Source organism: Papio anubis, chromosome 1 (assembly GCF_008728515.1).
Source record: "Papio anubis isolate 15944 chromosome 1, Panubis1.0, whole genome shotgun sequence".
NCBI lineage: Eukaryota > Metazoa > Chordata > Mammalia > Primates > Cercopithecidae > Papio > Papio anubis.
The window spans coordinates 92,458,477-92,480,870 of NC_044976.1; the positions used below are offsets into that span (position 1 = coordinate 92,458,477).

Sequence of the window (22,394 nt, forward strand, 5' to 3'; positions counted from 1 at the left end):
CAGGTCTTGCCAGCTGGAAAAGATAAAACCCCAAAATGCTGCCAGGCTTGGGAAGCAATGATAACCTCAGGGCAGGACATTCTTTCTTAAATAATAACCCTAAATCACAAGCCTTGAAGGATAGTATAAGATTGATGGATTTAACTACATGAAGCTTAAGAACATCTGTTCATCAAAAGAACCAGGAAGAAGTGAGAAAATAAGCTACAGACTGGGAGGAGATATTTTCAACACATACAACCAACAAAGAATTAGTATCCAGAATATATAAATAATGCCTACAAATCAATCCTATAAAAATGTACTCTATAAAAACGGACAAAGCATACAAACGTGCATTTCAGAAGGAAAAAAACATGAATTGGCAAAATCTAAGAAGACTGACATTATCAGAGGATGTGGAGCCTCCCTTTGGTAGAAGTATAGACTTGCTCAACCACTTGGGTAAACAATTTAGTATTATAAAGTTGAAACTGTGAATACCTATCATCGAGAGAGAATTCTACTCCTCCATATATACCCTAAACTAGGATTTTTCAACCTCAGCACTATTGACATGTTGGACCAGCTAATGGTTATAGGGGGCTTTCCTGTAGGATATTTAGCAGCATCCATAGTCTCTACCTGTTAGATGTCAGTATCAATGCTTCCTACCCCAGTCATTAAAATAAAAAATGTGCAGGACATTTGCTAAATGCCTCTGACATTGCTAAAAATCACCCTGGTTGATAATTCTTGCCCTAGGCTCATGTGCAAAGTTCTATGAGAATGTTCAGAGCAGCTGTACAAAATAGTAAAAGGCATAAATATATAGAAAAAAAGGGTTGGAAACGTATAGAAAAAGCACAAACATTCAACAAAATAACAGACAACTAAATTGTAGCAAATAATTGCAATGAAATATTACACAATTCTAAAAATGAACTCCAGAAATATAAGTGACTCATAAATGTTGAGGGAACAAAGTTGTAGAAAAACATTCAGTATGGATGTTTCTATAAAGTGTAAACCATGCAAAATTAAATAGCATATTGCCTAGGAGTACATACATATGTGTTGTGGTGGATTGCACTTCCCCAAAATGGCTACAACAACATTTCTGGTCCCATCTCTCTTCCAGAACCTTACCACCCTCCTATCAAGGAGAGTGTAGTCAGTATCTCCTCCCCTTGAACCCAGGTGGGACCAAATTTGGGACTGCTTCAATTAATAGACACTATGTGATTTCTGAGGCTAGGTCACAAAAGGCAAGTTTTGCTCTCTTGCCTGGTTTTCTATCTTGGGATGTTTACCCTTAGAACTCATCCACCATTTTGTGAGGAAGTCCAGGCCACATGGAGATGCCAATGTGGAGACAAACCAAGGCCCCAGGGCCTCAACCCGGCATTAACAGCCAGCCAGCAGTGAGTCATCTTAGAAGTGGATCCAACAGCCCTCAGTTGAGCAGCATGGCTGATGCTATATGAATTGGTGATGAGTTTTCCCTACAGAATCCTGCCCAAATAATGGATCTGTAAAGAAAGAAATAAAAAAAAAACACTGACACCACTAAATTTGGGGGCATTTTGTTATGCAATAGGTATCCAGAATAGATAGTAAAATATCTAATGAACAGTAAGGGAATAAACATAAAATTTAGGATTATGGTTATTGATGAGGGGAGGACATGGAATGTGATGGAGCAGGATCAAGTGGGGGAACTGCCTGCCCCAGAATGTCCTACTTTGGTGGCAGAGCCTACTCAGAAGGTTAAAAGGAGTAAAACCACAGACCTTTCCTACTCCTAAGCACCAGCAGTGCTGAGGGTGAGCAGTTCTCCCAGCATGAAAGAGCCAAAGAAAAACCCAAGAGCCAAAGGGGAAGAAAGTGTCCTGATTAGGCAGAGTTGCCTAGTCAGGTCAGGCACAGACTATCCTTTCTGTGCAGGCTGGAGCTTCTCTAATGGGCTTGATGAAGACCGCGCAGCCAATGCTCTCCTTAGGCAATGCACTTGCTTGTTTAATCAACACTTAGAGTTACCTGTTGACATTTTGGAAACAAAATCAAGAGCCTTTGACAGGACAAAGCGAGCATTGTGACATTAGGAATATTGAGAATTGGTTCTCAACAGTGGATGAACACTGGGCACTTATCTTCCAGAGAGGAGGTCTTTGTGTGCACACTTGGCTCTAGGCAAGATTGTGGTGTTAGAAAACTTTGACGTTGGTGCTCCCTGTATGAGCTTCCCTTACTCCTGTTGAGAATTCCAAGTTATAAGGATCTAGTGTTGGTCAGGCAGTGAACATAGCAAATTCAAGGGATTAAGGATAGTTCTGCTCCATCTTGGGGATTCCCAAAAGGGCCAGCTTAGAAGGGAAGGGCTAGAACTGGGCAGCTGGGCCATTCTGGGAGTTGGGGCATATCATTCATTGCAGTCAGTAGAGAGCTGAAGGTGCCCTTCAAACAAGAAACAGCAACCTGATGGTCTCCCCAAAAGAGAGAGAGGATTAAAAAAGAAACCCCAAAATGCAGCTTTCTATAGCAAGTACTTTGGAAATGCCAAATGAAGGGTAGGCTATTATAATTTTCCATAGTAGAATCTGGGCCTATTTTTTCTAAGGTGGAAAACCTCAAAGTCAAATGCTTGTGAGACATAAAATGTAATGAGTTAAGTGGTAACAGGGAGTGGTGGGGACTGTGGCAAACAGAGAAGATAGGCTTTTACCTAGGGAGCCATCACTACTCAGCTGCAGCTCACTGCTGTTAGGAGGAAAGCTTGGCCTAGATTTATTCAATCTTATGATTGTGAAGAGAAGCCAGAAATTCAGATACTTATGTAAGAATTCACAATTTTTAAAATAATGTGCTAGCTATACCAAACATGTCTGTGAACCATATTTGGATGTATACAAAAAGATCTAGCTACATCACAGGATTGTGAAGAGGATAAAATGAGATGGAATAGAACCAACAATAATTAACTAGTGAATATGCATCATTAATGCTTTTAAGAAAAGCCCACAGACATAATACAAAACAGGTCAGGGTCTGGTGACAGGTTGTACTTTCCAAAGATGGCTGCAATAGCATCTCCCATCTGCATACTATTTTTATAAGGTAACCATGACACTTCTTCTATCAAATGGTGGAGGTTACTTTTTCTCCCCCGAATCTGAGTGGGACTTTATGAATTCCTGAAACAATAGTATAGTGGAAATCATACGATGTGACTTCCAAAGCTAGTAAGTCATAAAAGTGCCATGCATTTCTGCCTTGCTCCCTGGGAATGCTCACACCTGTAACCCAGCCTCAATACTAGGAGGGAGCCCAAGGCCCCTGTGGAGTGGAGAGGCCCCTGCTGAGAGGAACCAAAGCACCCAGCTCACACACTTAGCTGGGTTCTTAGCCAACAGCTAGCTCTAACTGGCCAGCAATGTGAGTAAACGATCTCGAAAGTGGGTCCTCCAGCTCCCATTTAAGTAGCCGTAGCTGAAACCATGGAGAGCAGAGACAAAGCCATTCCTGCTCAGTCTTGCCTAAATTACAGATTTATAATCAAAATAAATGAATGTCATTGTTTTAAGTCACTAAGCTTTGGAGTGACTTTTTACACAGAAATGTTGAATTTGTAGCCAGAGGCACTACTGGAAGGGCAAAGAAAGGCCCAAGATCAATTCAGAACCTCCAAAAGCACAGATACCAAAATGTTTAAGTTAGAAGGAAAAGGTGTTTTCTTTCCAGGTTTCCAAGGCTGAGAGAGAACTCACTGAGACAAACAGCAGGGGGAAATGGACGATCTGAAGCTTAATTTGAACCTGACATCAGGCTGAGGAAGGAGTAGTAACCCTTCCATAGCTGAATGTAGCATTGCTCCAAACTGTTTTTAAGTGTGAAGACTGAGCATTTCAGTTGATCATCTGGGCCAGTGTTCCTCCAGCTGTGATTTTTCACACTGTCCCCTGCAGCCAACTGTCTTAGAATGGGGCCTTGGAAGCTGCATTTTTTCAGTCACTTTCCAGATGATTCTTTTGCACCTAAGAAACACTGATTGTTTTTAAGTTTAGAGATCTATACTTCACACATCTTCCATGTAACCCTTTAAGACATTTTTCCTGCAGTTTATTTCTTAAAGAAATGCTCATAATTTAACAATTAAGCCGTCCGCGTCTTGTCAGGGGAGGAAGCAGGGTTTCATTTCTCAGCTGACAGAGGCCCTGTGTCCCCAATGACTGGATATAGTGGGCTTGGCATTAAGCTTGAAGGAATGGAGGAAACGGGGCATCTGAGACAGATGGTGGGTAAAAAGAGGAATAATCATTTAGTTCTGCTCTGATCTTTGTTAATTTCTTTTATTCTGCTGGTTTTGGGTTTGGTTTGTTCTTGTTTCTCTAGTTCCTTAAAGTGTGACATTAGATTGTCTATTTGTGCCCTTTCAAACTTTTTGATGTAGGGATTTAATGCTATGAACTTTCCTCTTAGCACCACTTTTGCTGTATCCCAAAGGTTTTGATAAGTTGTGTCACTAATATCATTCAGCTCAAAGAATTTTTAAATTTCCATCTTGATTTCATTGTTAACTCAAAGATCATTCAAAGGCAGATTATTTAATTTCCATGTATCTGCATTGTTTTGAGAGTTCCTTTTGGAGTTTATTTCCAGTTTTATTACACTGTGGTCTGAGAAGATACTTGATATGATTTCAATTTTCTTAAATTTATTAAGACTTGTTTTGTGGCCTATCATATGGTCTATCTTGGAGAATGTTCCACGTGCTGATGAGAAGAATACATATTCTTCAGTTGTTCAGTAGAATGTTCTGTAAATATCTGTTAAGTCCATTTGTTCTAGGGTATAGTTTAAATCCATTGTTTCTTTGTTGATGTTCTGTCTTAATGACCTGTCTAGTGCTGTCAGTGGAGTATTGAAGTCCCTCACTATTATTGTGTTGCCATCTATCTCATTTCTTAGGTCTAGTAGTAATTGTTTTATAAATTTGGGAGCTCCAGTGTTAGGTGCTTATATATTTAGGAATGTAATGTCTTCCTGTTGGACTAATCCTTTTATCATTATATAATGTCCTTCTTTGTCTTTTTTTACTGTTGTTGCTTTAAAGTCTGTTTTGTCTGATATAAGAATAGCTACTCCTGCTTGCTTGCTTTTGGTTTCCATTTGTGTGGAATGTCTTTTTCCACCTCTTTAAGTTTATGTGAGTCCTTACGTATTAGGTGAGTCTCTTGAAGTCAGTAGATCCTTGGTTAGTGAATTTTTATCCATTCTGCCATTCTGCATCTTTTAAGTGGAGCTTTTAGAACTTTTCCATTCAACATTAGTATTGAGATGTGAGGTACTGTTCTATTCATCATGTTAGTTAGTGCCTAAATACCCTGTTATTTTTCATTATGTTATTGTTTTATAGGCCCTATGAGATTTATGCTTTAAGGAGCTTCTATTTCAGTGTATTGTGAGGTTTTGTTCCAAGACTTAGAACTCCTGTTAGCATTTCTTATAGTAGTGGTTTGGTAGTGGCAAATTCTCTCAGCATTTGTTTGTCTGAAAAAAGACTATCTTTCCTTCAGGTATGAAGCTTAGTTTTGCTGCATATAAAATTCTTGGCTGACAATTATTTTGTTTAAGGAGGCTAAAGATTAGACCCCAATCCCACTGGCTTGTAAGGTTTCTGCTGAGAAATCTGCTGTTAATCTGAGTTGACTGTGGGGACCGGAGCCTCTTCTGGCTGGCAGAGATAGACCATTGCCACTCCCTGTTCAAATATTCCTATAACTTCATTTTTTGGGGCACTGTTTGGGCATCCTTAATCCACACCAAGTCACTGCTCAGTCCCAACTATCACCCAGAGTCCCACTGAGTCCTGCTTTCCTTTCAGTAGTAGAAAGAATTTAGGCTGCAAGAACTTAGGCTAAAAGTTAGAGAATGTGTGATTTTAGTAAAAATAATACCAGCAAATGTTGTTAAAATATTCCCTGCCTCCCTCCCTCCCTTTATTTTTTCTTCCACTATCTTTCTCTCTTTTTTGAGAAATGATCTCACTGTCACTCATGCTAGAGTGGAGTGGTGTGATCCTAGCTCACTATAACCTCTAACTCCTAGGCTCAAGCAATTCTCCTGTCTCAGCCTCCCAAGTAGCTGAGACTACTAAAAATTCGCACCCAGCTAATTAAAAAAATATGTAAAATTGTTGGCCAGGCTGGTCTCTAACTCAAGGCCTCAAGCGATCCTCCCTCCTGGGCCTCCCAAAGTGTTGGGATTACAGGCACAAGCCACTACACCCAACCTATTAAAATATTGTCTTTTGGTGTAAGAGGAAATGCTCATCAGCAAAGAAAGACACTGCATCTAACATGTAAAGACCTATTATGTGCAGGGTTCTTTGCTAAGCCCTCCCTCTGGGGGAAAGCAATGGCCCTTTGTAGGAGCCAAAAACCTTAAAAATGTTATAATCAAGTTGCAAGAATATGTATGTAGTAATATTCCACATCCACAAAAATTGTATGCACAGATACATATTAGTATATTTATTAGATAATCTGGAAGAATAAACACCAAACTAATCACTGTGGCTGTAACTTGGGGTGGGGTAGGAAGACCAAATAATAAGAAATTTGAAGAGAACAGGTCTCATTCGTTTAGAATGGTAGGGCATGCGGGATCAAATCAGAATTCCAAAACGTCCTTAGGCTATTGTTCACCGCTACATGAAGTGCTATCATCTGGTTTTCCAGTGAAGATGCAGAGGCTCCTATTTTTCCTTCTGGAATGCCAAAGCCCCTTGTTTTATGCTAATGTATCCTCATTAGCATAGGGAGAAATAAGATCAGGATTGCAATTAGGATTATTTCCTTAGGAGAGATTCTTTAGGGGCAATGATCCATTACATGGTCAATCATACTGGTGAGGGACCTTGAGGATTCAGGTGGAAGAATATCCAGCTTGATGTCTTTTGTAAGCCTTGGGACTTTAGGGCTAAACAAAAGTTAATGGGAAGCCCTTCCCCATTTGGTCAGAAGTAGAGGAGGGAGTGTGTGGGACAAAATGGGCCATAGAAGACTGCCTTTACTTACATTCTATGGCTATTAGTTCAAATTGATGAACTAACATAATTTTAGCTGGAATTCTATTCTTTCTATGATATTTGCAATTTCTGCAGCATTTATAACATTTGTAACAGGAATATTAAAATAATAAACAATACAGTGAACAACTGAGAGGTTCATTTAGCTAAAGACAATGAAGAAAAGAAATAACATATTATAGAAAAAACCCTGAACATACCTTTTGATAGTTTGTGCTTAATAGAATAATCATCCTTCTCCCTTTGCTTATATATGTACTTTATGATATATTTGAGTGGATTTATCCAGAACTGTAATTAACTGATGATGTATAATATCTAATTACTTAACTTACCATTCATTTTCTGTTGGGAGTACAACTTGAAGAGGGTTGAGTTCCAATTGCCAAAAATATTTGATTATCAGTGTCCTCATTATTCTATGGGTTATTCTGTCCTAAAGGTAGCTTTCCTATGAATCCAGTAGTACACTAAATGGCAGTATAATTTAAATCAAATACTGTCTGCTTTCAAGTAAGATCTAAAACACTTATAGTCTTATTTGTCTTCACTTCCAAACAAAAATATGCATTTCCTATATATTATTTTGAATAGGGGTAAAAATTAGGAACCATGTTTCCATGATCTCAGGAGTCCAGATGTTTTGGGGACAGAACCACACTCTTCCTGAATTTGTTTGCAATCTAAAACTGAAATTGGATTCCAAATATTATTATTTAGTATGGTTCCATCAACTGCCCTTTGGGAGAACATGCGTATTATTAAAAATGATCCTTATTTCTGCTAGCTGTACTGCATTATATTTCTGGTTACTGCCTATGTGGGTTGCTGAAGCCCTAAGAGTACAGGCTGTGTACCCTGGTAGCAATTTTCCAGGAAGAAGAGGGCCCATATGTTTTCCATAAATGTATACCTTGTGCTTCTGCATCCAAAATGACTGGCCATGTTTTAGAGGCCACTTCTGCTTCCATTTGGATTAGCATGGTCAATAACCTTGTTGAGTCTGAACCCATGTGTTTTCTGATTGTTGGGCTTTGGCATAGTCCCTTGTTTGCTGGGCAGTTTGATTCACCCATTTAGCAATAGCATCATTATCTTTCCATGCAGCTTCTCAACCCTCACTTTCTTCTGAAAGAGTATGCTTTTTATTCTACTTAGGTTGGTAAGTATCAACTTTTCTTGTAAATGTCTTTCTTCATTAAATACATTCTCAACTTGTCTTAATGTCCCAGGTCCTGCCTCTATTGCATTTAAGGCTCTTTTTACAATTTAGTTTTTTTGGAAAAGAAGTTTAGTTAAGCTTTTTAAATAATGGAGTATATCTTCTTTCAGTAAAGTTGGTTCATACAAACTGGCATTCACTTTCATAGGTCAACCTGTAATTATCTCATGGAATAATTGATGTATTATTCCAGAAGGAGCTGCTCTTAGATTAAGCAAAACCAGTAGAAGAGCCTTGAGCCAAGAAATAGGAAAAGGTTTCGATAATTTTCTAGCTGGGTTTTATTTTCGATATGTTCATTCCACCAATCAGAAGACTGGGCATGGGATGTACAATAAAAATATTGGAGAATAGGCCAGATTATACAAATTGAGTGAATTATCTATTCAGTAAAATGAGTTCCCTATTTCTATGTAATTTGGAAAGAATTCCTCAAAAGGAAATTATCCATTCCAACAAACATTTTCCTACTGCTTACACTGTGGCTTTTTCTCAAGGAAATTCTTCAACATAATGAGAGAGCATATAAATCATAACCAATACATATTTATAACCCTGAGCTGGAGGTAAGTGGATAAAATCCATTTGTCAAATATTGAAAGGGCCAGTGGGCAAAGTTAAATGCCCTTGAGATCTAGAAGAGGCTTTTCTGGATTACATATAGGACAAATTGGACATTTAGCATAAACCTTATGAACTACTGTGGGTGAGGGTTTCCAGTAATAGTGTTTTCCCCAGGCAAATATTTTCTCAGGTCCCCAGTGAATGAGTTCATGGACATGTTGTAATATAGGAAATTGATATCCCAAAGGCAAAATAGGGATTTGCTTTTCTGTCACTGGGTCTATATTATATTTTGCAAGTTGGGGGAAAAGCATTCTCCCTTAGTTAGTCATATTTGCTTTTTCCGCTTTGGAGTCTTTTCTTGAGCCCCTTCACTTTACACATGGCCATCTCTACAGTTTCATTTGATATTAGCATTAAGCTAATTTTTTTTTTTTTTTTGCTCAGCATCAGCAAAATTATTTGCTTTACTCCAGGGAGTCGTGTTTGGAATGTCCAGGACTCTTAACAATAGCCAATTTTTTTTTTTTTTGGTAACTGGATGGCTTCCAGAAGATCAGAAACTTGAGAGCCATGTTTAATAGGATGTCCAAAGGAGGTTAAATAACCTCGCTGTTTCCATAACATTCCAAAGACATGAGCTGCACCAAAAGTGTAATGGCTGTCAGTATAAATATTAGTTATTTGACTGTTGGCCAGTTAGACAACCTCTGGTGAGTACTATTAATCCAGCCAACTGTGCTGACTTTACTTTAGGCAAGAAATTGCTCTCTATGATGTCTACATGAGACACAATGACATAGCCTGTTTGGTATTTTTCAAATTTATCCTTTAGATATGATGCATCTGTGGACCAGGTAACATCAGCATTTTGTTGTGGTATCTCCTGTAAATTCTGACTGGGCATCAAAAGCTGTTCTATTAGTAATAGAACTATACAGCATATAGAGTGTATGCTGTTTTATATAGTCATGAGGTAACCTCCTCAGGTGCTTCAAGAAGTAACCTGTGAGATTAAGACTATTACAGCAAGAGGGAGTAATGTGTGGAGCAGAGAATAAAAGTGCATTGTAATAAAGCCAATCAATTGACAGAAAAATATTGTGTATGATGTGAATTCAAAAAAGCTTCTGCAGAATGAAGTACATATATAGTCAAGGGAGCCTCCATTACAGTTTCCTGAGTAGCCTTGAGAAACATGATAATGCCTGAAATGGCCCTCCAACAAGGGGGCAGCCCATGAGCTATAGAGTCTATTGCTGACTATCAGAGCCAGTAGTTCTATATTTTCCCCTGTGTTTTGGGACTGGAACACCCAGGATGATGTCATGGCTTCCATAAACAAAAAAGAAAAATGGTAGCTGATAATTTGGATGGCTCAAAGCAGGGGCCCTTGTAAGATTTTCCTTTATTTATTGAATAGTTATTTGTTCTTAGGATATCCAATATATGGGGTCAGGTTGATCTTTCATCAATGCATATAAGACTGTTCCATGGGAGAAAAATTGGGTATCTAACTGTATCAGCAGCCAGCTAAGCCTAAAACACTCCTAAGCTGTCTTTCGGTCTTTGGAGTTGGGTATGCAAGAATTCCAGTTACTTGATCTGAATTTATATGTATTTCCTCCTTAGAAATTAAATGTCCCCCTATTCCCACCCCTAGCACCGCTGGGCCTGCAGGTCTCTGTCGAGTGGCGGACGCGGGTCTCTGTTCCGCAGGATGGGGTTTGTTAAAGTTGTTAAGAATAAGGCCTACTTTAAGAGATACCAAGTGAAATTTAGAAGACGACGAGAGGGTAAAACTGATTACTATGCTCAGAAACGCTTGGTGATACAGGATAAAAATAAATACAACACACCCAAATACAGGATGATAGTTTGTGTAACAAACAGAGATATCATTTGTCAGATTGCTTATGCCCGTATAGAGGGAGATATGATAGTCTGCACGGCATATGCACACGAACTGCCAAAATATGGTGTGAAAGTTGGCCTGACAAATTATGCTGCAGCATATTGTACTGGCCTGCTGCTGGCCCGCAGGCTTCTCAATAGGTTTGGCATGGACAAGATCTATGAAGGCCAAGTGGAGGTAACTGGCGATGAATACAATGTGGAAAGCATTGATAGTCAGCCAGGTGCCTTTACCTGCTATTTGGATGTAGGCCTTGCCAGAACTACCACTGGCAATAAAGTTTTTCGTGCCCTGAAGGGAGCTGTGGATGGAGGCTTGTCTATCCCTCACAGTACCAAACGATTCCCTGGTTATGATTCTGAAAGCAAGGAATTTAATGCAGAAGTACACCGGAAGCACATCATGGGCCAGAATGTTGCAGATTACATGCGCTACTTAATGGAAGAAGATGAAGATGCTTACAAGAAACAGTTCTTTCAATACATAAAGAACAGTGTAACTCCAGACATGGAGGAGATGTATAAGAAAGCTCATGCTGCTATACGAGAGAATCCAGTCTATGAAAAGAAGCCCAAGAAAGAAGTTAAAAAGAAGAGGTGGAACCATCCCAAAATGTCCCTTGCTCAGAAGAAGGATCGGGTAGCTCAAAAGAAGGCAAGCTTCCTCAGAGCTCAGGAGTGGGCTGCTGAGAGCTAAACCAAACAATTTTCTATGATGATTTTTCAGATATAGGCAATAAACTTACAGACAGAAACTAAAAAAAAAAAAAAAAAAAAAAAAAAGAAAGAAAGAAATTAAATGTTCCAAATGTTTTATTTCTGTTAAGAAGTATTGGAATTTTTCTTTAGATAACTTATGTCTTGTTTTAGCTAATTGTTCCAGCAACTACGGGGTGTGATTTTTACAATCATGTAGAATGGAAAAGCATAACAAGAAATCATCCACATACTGAAGTAGAGTGGAATTTTCCTCAAAATTTAGCTCAGTCATCTCAGCCCTTAATATTTTGAAATATAGTTGGGCTTCCAGTGTAACCTTGAGGCATAGCAGTCCAGGTATATTGACAGCCATTCCAGATAAAGGCAAACAAATATTGACTGTTGGGATCTACTGGTATGCTAAAAAACAAAAAGCACTGCATAAATCAGTTAGTGAAATTCACGGCCTACTGGTATATTAAATAAAGGAGTGTGTAGGGATTTGGGGCTACTGAATGATGGGGAATCACAATCTTGTTAATGGTTCTCTAATCTTGTACAAAGCTCCATTCCTTCCCATTAGGTTTTCATGCTGGGAGGATGGGAGTATTACAAGGACTGGTGGAAGGGATAATCCATCCTTTATCAATAAAATGTTTGATTATTGATTTTATTTCTATTGTTACTCCTGATATTGTTTAATATTTGGAAGTGGAAATGGTTTATTTGGATCCATTCATGTCCACATTGGGGTAGCTGTTAAGATTTTAATGACATTGGTAGATGATTCAGACCATAAATAATTAGGGATTTGGCTTAATAAAGCATCAAGATGGCTGGGCATGGTGGCTCACATCTGTAATCCTAGCACTTTGGGAAGCCAAGGTGGGCGGATGCCTTGAGATCAGAAGTTCTAAACAAGCCTGGCCAACATGGTGAAACCCTGTCTCTACTAAAAATACAAAAAAATTAGCTGGGTGTGGTGGTGTTCATCAGTAATCCCAGCTAGTTTGGAGGCTGAGGGAGAAGAATTGGTTAAACCCTGGAGGCAGAGGTTGCAGTGAGCTGAGATTATGCCACTGCACTCCAGCCTGGGTGACAGAGTGAGACTCCATCTCTAAATAAATAAATAAATAATAAAGAAGGAAAGCATCAAATTCTTTTTTTGTCTTAATACTTGATGATTGAATTTGGATGACTATCTGCTCTGAATTTTCTGATTTATCATTTTGAATCAATCCTCTTTCAGTTATTTTTTAAAAACATTTTTCTTATTTTTGAAAAAGAAATATGAGCATTATAAACTTCTAGAAAATCTCCTCCCATAAGATGTATTGGTGTAGAAGGCTCCAAAGAAAAGAAGGATGTCCATCTAAATTTCCCTACTGGAAAGGCAGAGATTCTGATTTGCATATAGTCACTAGTTGAGTAGATATCCCTACCATTTGAACTGTTTGATTACTCTGAGGAAGAACATTCTTTAAAAAGGTAGGGTTGAGAACAGAAAGGGTAGCTCCCATGTCAACTAATGCTTTCATTTATTCTCCATTTATACATAGTTTCACTTCCTGCAAAGTATTGCAAAAGAAAAGGGAAAGCCCTCTTGATTCCCTTGGAGACCCTATTCCTATTTTCCTTTTCTTCCTTTTGTTTCTGTGCCCATTTCAGTATTCTGCAATTTTTCTTTTCTTTTCTTTTCTTTTTTTTTTCCTGAGATGGAGTCTTGCTCTGTCACCCAGGCTGGAGTGCAGTGGCACGACCTCGGCTCACTGCAAGCTCTGCCTCCCGAGTTCACGCCATTCTCCTGCCTCAGCCTCCCGAGTAGCTGGGACTACAGGCACCTGGCACCACGCCCGGCTAATTTTTTTGTGTGTGTTTTTAGTAGAGATGGGGTTTCACCATGTTAGCCAGGAGGGTCTCCATCTCCTGACCTCGTGATCTACCCGCCTCAGCCTCCCAAAGTGCTGGGATTACAGGCAGGAGCCACCACACGCGGCCTCTGCAATTTTTCTTTAGATGTCCTGTTTTCTTGCAATAACAACAAACATCTTTAGATGTTTCTGAGGCTTCTTTTGAAAGCAAGGCCTCTGTTTAGATCAGGTAAACTGAGCAGTAAGTTGTTGAATCTGTAAATTCATTATTTTAGCCATTTTGTTGTCTTTCTTATTCTGTGTAACTGGCCAATTTATCAGCAAGTTTCACCAGCTCCAAACTGTGCACAGAATCCCAGTTTATTTGGTGCATTTTGACCACCTTGGCCAGTTGCTCATCCAATCTCTTAAAGAAGGTTAAAATTAAAATAGAATCATTCTGATGATTCCTTAGACTTTCTTCATTCATTTCCAAATATTGTCTAAAACCCTTTCAAATCTTTTCATAGATCTTGTTTGGTTTTTGTTTACATTGCTGGACTTTAGACCAGTCAGAGGTCTTAGGAAATATCAGGCGAATTGTTTAGGCTAAATGGTTTGTCAGTTCTCAAGCTTTTGCTTGGTCTCCAGCTGTTTGTTTATGAAGATAATTTCTCAGGCTGGGTGTGGTGGCTCACGCCTACAATCCCAGCGACTTGGGAGGCCAATGCAGGAGAATCATTTGAGGCCAAGAGTTAGAGACCAGCCTAGGCAACATAGTAAGACCTTATCTCTACAAAAAATGTTTAAAATTAGCCAGGTGCAGTGGCTCACATCTGTAATCCCAGCACTTTGGGAGGCCGAGATGGGCAGATCATGAGGTCAGGAGATTGAGACCAGCCTGGTCAACATGGTGTAACCCTGTCTCTACTAAAAATACAAAAATTAGCTGGGTGTGGCAGCACGTGCCTGTAATCCCAGCTCCTCAGGAGGCTGAGGCAGGAGAATCACTTGAACCTGGGAGGCGGAGGTTGCAGTGAGCCGGGATTGTGCCACTGCACTGCCGCCTGGCAACAGAGCAAGACTCCATCTCAAACAAAATAAAAAAGTTTAAAATTTAAAAAAATTAGCCAGGTGTGGTGATGCATGCCTGTAGTCCCAGGTACTCAAGAGGCTAAGGTGGGAAGATCATTTGAACCCAGGAGTTAAAGGCTACAATGAGCCATAATCACACCACAGCACTGCACTGCACACCTGCCTGGGCAGCAGAGTCAGATCTCAAAGAAAAAAAAAAGAAAATTGTTTAGTGGATCTTTCCAGTCAGCCTTTGACACCCATTCCCTTGCTTTTCTTTCAGATACTAACATGTGAACCAACTGACACAGAGCTAAATGGCCAAGATTCATATTTTCTTATGACTAGACTAAACTCCTACGTAAAACCAGTAGGATCCTGGGTAGGATCTGGAAATTCCTTAGTAAGAGCTCTAAGTTCTGCCTTGGTCCAGCGAGTATGGGCCACTGAAGGTTTTCCCCTTGGGTCAGGCTTTTCTTTAATGCATGCTGTCAAAACCTCTGTGGGTTATGGAAGAGGGAGTAAACTCTAGGCCAGCAGTTTTGAAAGCAAAGAATAAAAGGGTTCTGGAGGATCAGAAGAAGGAATGGTCAGAGGAGGAGGTGAGAGACAGTGGAAACTTCGGATAATTTTTGCAGTAGAGAAACAGTTTCCAAAATCTTGTGTCCCACCTTCTGAATGGAAGCAATTTTATCATTCCCTCTTTTAGAAGCTTCTAAATACCCCTGGAAAAAACTATTCCATTCTTTTTGTTTCTGAGCCAGCTCTTTCCAATTGTGCACATAAAGAGACTCCCCCCTTCTCCTTTGTCTGCAACCAACTAATTGTGTTCAGGGTCAAAAGTGTGCTGCTTATGAACTTCACTTCTCAGGCTCTTACCCTGGAGTTAATCTTCTCCATCTCGGGAGATGCTAACCTGTTCAAGCAGTGAGGTACTTCAAATGCGAGGTGACCAACTTTTATGAGCATAACCTGGAGGATCTATTGCAATTGAAGTATTTTTCTGTTGATGGTGAAGCCCTTTGGGACCAAATTACATGTCAGGAGGGATCTCCCGCAGTACCTCCACAAGATTTTTAGTCACCTAAGAATACCTGAGATTCAGGCTGGAGGAAGGAAGTGTCCCATACTTTCAGAGCAATTCTGTCTCAGTGGTTCACATATAGAATGTAAGGGTTGGACCAGACAAAAGAGCTTTGAAAACACTCAGCTGATCAAAGAAACTGCCACTCCAACCTGCAGCAATGCTTAGTTGACCTTTTTCCTTTCTTCCTTCCTAGCAATTTAGAATAATAATAACAAGCATAGGAAGAATTTAGCAAACCCAGGATTTACTATTCCTTTTACTGATTCTGGAAATATTTAGAATAAAGTGAAACAGACCTCTACCAAAAAAAGAGAGAGGTCCAGATTCCAGGCAACTCACCCTGTATACCCAGTGGCTCCTCCAGAGTCAGTTCAAACACAATAAGTTCATTCTGGTACTAAGTGCTGAGTCCCAGAGAATGAGTCCTGGGTGTCCATGGATTCTGCTAGAATCCTGCCAACTATGTCATCTGTGGACCCAAAAGGTTAAAATAACTGGAACTATAGACTTAAAGAAATCAAAGTTAATTTTATTCTGAGCCAAGTGTAAGAACTATAGCTTGGAAACACAAACTCAGGGCACACCGAGAAGGCATCCCCAAATGGGTACAGGAGGCACAGTATTTATATGTTTTGCAACACAGAAAATGAAAACAGGGAGCAGTGAAGCTAAGGTGACATTCTTAAAATATGTTATTGATTTATATAGGGTAAAAGTTTAACACATATGTAGGCATCTTAGGTTCTGGAGAGGGATGATTGATCCTATCCTGCCTCTGTGCTTCATCTGATAGGCAAAGTGACCATAAGTACATGTCAGTGAAATATCTGAAGGCTGGGTATGGCAGCTTATGCCTGTAATCCCAGCACTTTGGGAGGCTGAGGTGGGAGGATGGCTTATGACCAGGAGTTTGAGACCAGCCTATACAACATAGTGAGATCCCATCTCTATTTCAAATACATTAAAAAATAATTTGTTTTTAATTTTGGCAAACTCCAGCCTCACAGGTGAGAATTCAGCTTTAATTCGTAGGCCTAGCTTCTATTACCCATATGCCTAACCTACAGCCATTTTGGACCCTCTTGTAAAAATGAAATTTTTGTTCAAATTTTTCTTCTTCTGAGATAGGTATCATGCATACCTATGATAAAGTTTAATTTACAAACTAGGCACAGCAAGAGATTAACAACAATAACTAACAGTAAAATAGAACATTTATAATAATATGCCAGTATCACTACTCTTGCATTTTGGGGGCAGTATTAAGTAAAACAGGGATTCCTTGAACACAAGTACTGTGATACTATGAGGGCCAATCTGATAACCAAGATGGCTATTAAGCGACTAACAGACAGGCAGTGTATATAGTGTGCATGTGCTGGACAAAGAAATGATTCACATCCTGGGCAGGACAGAGTCGGCCAGCATGAGATTTTATCGCACTACTCAGAACAGGATGCAATTTAAAACTTGGAAATTGTTTATTTCTGGAATTTTCCACTTAATATTTTTGGACCCAAGTTCACTGCAAGTAACTAAAACTGCAGAAAGTGAAACCGTGGATAAGGAGGAACAACTGTGTAACAATTTGCTTATCCATTAATCAGTTGATGAACATTTGAGTTGTTTCCGGTCTTTAGCCATCATGGATACAATAAACTTGTTATGAACACTTGTGTACAAGTCTTTGTGTGGAATTATGTTTCACTTCTTTTGGGTAAGTACTTATAAGTGGAATTTCTGGACCCTAAGGTAAATGCATGTTTAATTTATTTTAAAACACAACTGTTTCCATTTTAATGCAGCAATTTTTCTCACAATTTATTCTAAATAAAAAAATCATGGAGATGTGTAATGATTTAGCTACCAGGATCTTCATCATAACATTGTTTATACATTTGCTACAATTTAACATACAACCATGTTATAGAGTACCATATGGCAATTTAAGCTCAGGAATCTTCTAGCTCAGGAATTAAAATGTCATAAGCCTACAATAAAGAAGAACACAGGAATCTGCTTTATAGAGATTTCAACAGATTTCTTGGAAACAGAAATAGTTGTATGAATATTGACTAATACAGCAGGGTGGAGTAAGCTGCAGCTAAGAGCTCAAGGTCTCTCCACAGAAGGTGAGAGGTGCTTCAGTCTGGAAATGTAAAGGATCCTAGATAGCAGTAATGGAAAATGGGGCTGAAACCCATTGAAGTTCTATATGTGCAATAGTTGACACCCTTGCTTGTATAGATTAGACAGGTGTCAATCACTTCTCAGTAAAACACTGGAGAGTGTGTCTCTGAAGAGACTATATAGACAGCCTGTGGAGAACTAGGACAGCCAATATGGGATTTGGAAGTCCACAGTGAAGCCTTCTGCATTCCTGCCTTTAGGGACCCGCAACAAAAAGAATGACTTATTGTCAATATTCCCTGACAGTGGACAAGCTCTCTCTACATTCTTAAGATTTTCTATCAGCCTCCTTATTGCCTCAGTCTTAAACAGAAATGAAAATCCAAGAGTAAACAGACATGAGAGGAAAGTCTGCAATAGGAAAAAGGAAAAATAAATCAACAGACAAACATAATTTTAGAGGAAATAGAGATAATTCATGGGGGAAAAAAAAAAGGATTAAATAAATGAACAAAAACTTTTAAAAACCTTAGAGAAAACTAAGAAAAATATGCCACAGTGGCAAAACAAGAAGAGAGTGTTATGAAAAAGAAACAATCAGGGAACAAGAAAGAGCTTTTTGAAATTAAAAATATGGTTTCTAAAATAACAATAATAAGGTTAAATAATGAAGTAAAAGAAATCTTCCAAGTATAGATTTGAAAAGAAATATAAAATACGATTAAAAAAAAGACAAAAGGTCTAAAGGGGTGATATAAAGATTTGAGATCTAAATGATAGGAATTTCAAAAAGAGAAAAATGTTAAAAGGAAAGAAGCATAGTGTTGAAGAGGAAAAACTTTGCCTTCTACCGACTCTGAAAGTTTGCTGGAATGATCTAACCATGGACAGATTAATATGAGAAAAGGGCATACAAATTCATTTGATGTGCATAAACACAGGAGCCATACAAAAGCATGAGACTCAAAGAGAGGCCAGATGGTTGAGGCTTAAATATTCTCTTCATAGGAGAGTGATATTTGAACCTGGGAGGCAGACACTATTTTATAAATGATTACCTTTGAAAGCTGGATGGGACTAACATGGAAGGTGAGAGGTGAAACTATGCAAGAACAAAGGTTGTCTTATTATGTAGATAAAGTTTCTTAGGTAATCTCTTGGAACTGTTCTCAGAAGAACAGATGAAAACTCTGTTCAGGTGTGGCGACAACTTTTAGTGGTTAATCTTTCCTGGTTATTTGATGAGATTCCTAGGAGGGGGTTTTAAGACAATTGTGTTTCCTTCAGAAGTTTTTTTCAGTAAGATAAAGAAACTTCTAGAGAGAGCCCTTCTCATTGCTTCCAGAAAAAGGATCAGAAAGATGAGGCTGGGGAAATGTCAGAAAGAGACCTTGATTCTGTGGCTTATTTCTTAGGTCTTTCAATTTTCTTTAACTCAAAGCACTCATCATGTCAAAGTATCATATTTTGGGTCATTATTTTCTGAACCTCAATAGAAGTTATAAAAGAACAGTAGAAGGCCGGGCATGGCGGCTTATACCTGTAATTCCAGCACTTTGGGAGGCAAAGGTGGGCAGATCTGAGCTCAGGAGTTCAAGACCAGCCTTGGCAAAATGGCAAACCCCCGTCTCTACAAAAATTAGCTGGCATGGTGGTGTGCACCTGTAGTCCCAGCTACTCGAGGGGCCTAGGTGGGAGGATTGCTTGAGCCCAGGAGATTGAGGCTGCAGTGAGTGGAGATCATGCCACTGCACTCCAGCCTGGATGACAAAGTGAGACCCTATCTCAAAAGAAAAAAAAAATAGTAGAATTTTCTAAAATTTAGAAGAGCACATGTCTTGGATTGATATGGCCTGTAGGGGTGGAAGAAAGCCTCCTCTCCATCCATTGAAGGTTCACTGAAAATGAACTGAAAAAAAAGACAGATTAAGATGAGAAAAAGACATACAAAATTTCTTTAACATCAGAACAAGGATCGCTGAGGGGGAAAAAATTATTTAACATGCCGAAGCACAGGAAAATCCCATGAGAATGACTACCCAATAACCCAATGAGGGTTATATATCCTTTATCATAGAGGAAGGGGAGATGGAGAATGATGGGTATGGGAGTAAATGATTTTCAGGGGAAATGAATGAGCACAAAGAACAATGGCCTGGGAAAAACTTCCTTTGAGCTCTGCAGGAGGTGGTGGGAAGGCTAGGGGTGGAACTTCACTGTGAACAAAAGTTGTCTTATTATGCAGATTAAGTTCCCCAGGTAATCTCTCTGTGCTACTCTCAGAAGAACAGATTAATAGTCTGTGTGGATGTGGTGATGATCCGCTGTTTCTTCTCTCCAGTGGTTAATCTTTCCTGGTTAGTTGGTGAGATTCCTAGGGAAGGAGTCTTAAGACAACTGCACTTCTTTTGGAAAGAAGTTTCCTGGGTCAGATAAGAAAATTCCGGTGGTTCATGGCTGTAATCTCAACACTTTGGAAGCCAGAGGTCGGAGGACTGCTTGAGCCCAGGAGTTCCAGGTCAGCCTTGGCAACATGGCAAAACCCTGTCTCTACAAAAAATAACAAAAATTAGCCAGGTGTGGTGGTACAGACCTGTAGTCCCAGCTACTTGACAGTGAAATTGGGGGTCTGAGGTGGGAGGTTCAGGGAGGCAGAAGTTGCAGTGAGCTGAGATCCCACCACTGCACTCCATCCTGGGTGACAGAGCAAAACTCTTTAAAAAAAAAAAAAAAAATTGCAGAGAGAGTCCCTCTCTGTACATTCGGAAAGAGGATCAGAGAGAAAGAGAGGTGGAGAAAATCAGAGAGAGACCTTAAGTCTGCTTCATTAGTTTAACATGTTAAAGCACTGTATTTTTGACTACTGTTTTCAGAGCCCCAACAGGCCCAATGTATGCCCAGAACAAATGAATCAAAAAGACCCACACATAGACATACCACTGAAAACTTTCAGAGCACCAAGAATAAAAAGTAGATGCTAACAGATTCTAGAAAAAAACCACAGATTCTATTTTGAGTAATATAGTATTTGACCTAGAATTTTATACCCAGCCAATTTATTAGTTAAGTGAAAAGTTGAATAAAGGCATTTTCAGATATGAAAGCAGAATTGTACCTCCTGTATAGCATTTTCTAGAAAGTTACCTGAGAATACATTCCAGCAAAATGAATGTATAGATTAAGAAAGGAAGCTGTTGAGGGCTTGAAAAATGTGACTCTGAACATTGAGAGAAATGAAGAGAAATTGGAGTATGGCAACCATGTTACAGACCCAGAGGAAACGAGAGAAGATAGAGAGCTACAGAGTTTTCTAGTTTTGTTTCGTTTTTGGAGGGGAGCTGGAACAAACAGAAGTAGAATCAGTTAAAAAAATAGCTTGATTAAAAGCATGGAAAACATGATATGAGGATAAGATAAAGAAAATTGGTGGGATTAAAAACAAAAGAAAATAAGATAATTTGTTCCACAAATATTATCTATTGGGTAGGGACATTGGTTCCATAAAGAAATGTAATCCTAGTTCACTACTTTATCTGCTGTGAACTATATTTCTACAGGCAAAATAAGATAAATATTATTTTCTGGTCTTCAACTTGTAGAATCAACATTAGACAAACATAACCAACTCAACAATGATTTCAAAACAAAGTGTAAAAGTATATAACAGGCTGACAGAGGTTGGGAAGTAGAAGAGAGAGAGAAGTGGGAGGGAAAGGTAGGGTGCCAAGTGCTCCTTTGACAAAGTGAAGAGTAAAGAGATATTATCTACATTTGATGGAACAGGAAATGGGGGTTTAACTGTGTTCTTTGAAGTTGAGGAGGAGATGGAGAAAGATCTGAAAATAATGATTTCACTATATTTAGAAGGATAGGGGAGGAGGCAGGAGTGGGATAGAAGTAGCTGACTCCTCTATCACTGTAGAAAGTCAATAGAAAACACTAAAGTTGCTAGACTAATAAATAGCATCTTCTGTTGGAGGTAACCACCAAAAAAACTCAAAACAAAGATGCTTAAAATTTTCTTTGGGGGATCAAGGCTGGGGGGTGTTGGAGGGGGGAGTAGTGGGGAAGGTAATTTCTGTTTTTCATGATAAAGTCTTTGGTACTATTTGATCTTAAATCATTAAAGACCTGCTGGGCACAGTGGCTCACGCCTGTAATCCCAGCACTTTGGGAGGCTGAGGCGGGCAGATCACCTGGGATTAGGAGTTTGAGACCACTCTGACCAAGAAGGTGAAACCCCGTCTCTACTAAAAATACAAAAATTAGCAGGGCGTGGTGGTGGGTGCCTGTAATCCCAACTATTCGGGAGGCTGAGGCAGGAGAAGCACTTGAACTCGGGAGGTGCAGGTTGCGGTGAGCCGAGATAGCGCCTTTGCACTCCAACCTGGGTGACAAAACAAGACTTTGTCTCAAAAAAAAAAAAAAAAAAAATTGAAGACCTAATAAAGATCTTTAATGAGGAATTCTCCCAAACATTTCTAAGATAAGCAGTTTGCAAGACTCTGTAAAACCCAATGGCTTACAATTAGAGGGATGTAAATGAAACTGCTGGCCTGACGTGGTGGCTCATACCTGTAATCCCAGAACTTTGGGAGGCCAAGGCGGGCAGATCACCTGAGGTCAGGAGTTCGAGACCAGCCTGGCCAACATGGCTCTACTAAAAAATATACAAAAATTAGCCAGGCATGGTGGCATGTGCCTGTAATTCCAGCTACTCAGGAGGCTGAGGCAGGAGAATTGCTTGAACCTGGAAGGCGGAGGTTGCAGTGAGCCAAGATCATG

At 39.4% G+C, this 22,394-nt stretch overlaps 1 pseudogene across 1 annotated transcript; it reads left to right on the plus strand.

Annotated features, from left to right (window-relative positions):
* The first annotated feature begins 9,963 nt into the window (after window positions 1-9,963).
* Window positions 9,964-11,525, plus strand: LOC101014332 (annotated as a pseudogene). Its single transcript, XR_650704.3, has one exon. The product of XR_650704.3 is annotated as a 60S ribosomal protein L5 pseudogene (transcript).
* Window positions 11,526-22,394: the final 10,869 nt, after the last annotated feature.